The sequence below is a fragment of the Schistocerca nitens genome, chromosome 1, assembly GCF_023898315.1.
Source record: "Schistocerca nitens isolate TAMUIC-IGC-003100 chromosome 1, iqSchNite1.1, whole genome shotgun sequence".
In the NCBI taxonomy this organism is placed as follows: Eukaryota; Metazoa; Arthropoda; class Insecta; order Orthoptera; family Acrididae; genus Schistocerca; species Schistocerca nitens.
The window spans coordinates 119,783,694-119,784,812 of record NC_064614.1 but is presented as its reverse complement, the minus strand read 5'-3'; the positions used below and the strand labels follow the sequence as shown (position 1 = coordinate 119,784,812).

The 1,119-nt window shown below is 50.4% G+C and overlaps 1 pseudogene; it reads right to left on the bottom strand.

The window, feature by feature from the left end:
* Nucleotides 1-505: 505 nt before the first annotated feature.
* LOC126206230 (5S ribosomal RNA) lies at nt 506-623 on the bottom strand (annotated as a pseudogene).
* Between the last annotated feature and the right edge of the window lie 496 nt (nt 624-1,119).

The window sequence follows — 1,119 nt, the reverse complement described above, 5'->3', positions numbered from 1 at the left end:
TGACGAGTGTCATACGCGCGAGCAACCGATGCTAACGTAACTCCACAAAAAAAGTCAAGAGGGGTTATGTTTGGTGAGGGGTTATGGTTGGTGAATTTTGTTAGACCGTATCTACCGATCCATCTGTGCGGAAAGGTTTCATCCAAGAACTGGCGAATAAACATTCCCCAGTGTGGTGGGGAAGCATCTTGTTGAAACGTTACCAACGTTTGAAATTCCTGTAACTGAGATGCTACGTAAATGTCCAACATGCCCAAGTAAACTGTTGCCTTAAAGATAAAAAAATAATAAAAAAAACTCCTTCCGAACAGGCCATGAAGGCCCAACGGAACTGACCGACCGTCGTGTCATCCTCAGCTCATAGGCGTCACTGGATGCGGATATGGAGGGGCAAGTGGTCAGCACACCACTGTCCCGGCCGTATGTCAGTTTCCGAGACCGGAGCCGCTACTTCTCAGTCAAGTAGCTCCTCAGTTTGCCTCTCGAGGGCTGAGTGCGCCCCACTTGCCAACAGCGCTCGGCAGACCGGATGGTCACCCACCCTAGTGCTAGAACAGCCCGACAGCGCTTAACTTCGGTGACCTGACTGGGACCGGTGTTACCACTGCGGCATGGCTGTTGGCGCCTTAAAGATAATGAATGAATGCTTGTGTGATATCTTGTGGGACTTAACTGCTAAGGTCATCAGTCCCTAAGCTTACTCACTACTTAACCTAAATTATCCTAAGGACAAACACACACACCCATGCCCGAGGGAGGACTCGAACCTCCACCGGGACCAGCCACACAGTCCACGACTGCAGCGCCTTGGACCGCTCGGCTAATCCCGCGCGAGGCCCTTAAAGATGAGCTCAGTGAAAAAGGACGAGCAGTACCGCGGTACTTTTACCTCCGGGCTGTCCCTTAACTGCTGTACTACGATATGACGGTTCTCCGATCCCTTGATCCGAATACTACGATTGCTTACTTTCCTGGAGATGCGAAAAGTCTCTTCGTCGACGAAAAACTTTATTAAGGTAATCATCGTCTGCACCGTTTCGTTCCAGCACGTTCCTAGCAAACTCAGCATGCCTGGTGCTGTCATCAAGCTGAAAAATTGGCAAGAGTTGCTCCCATTCG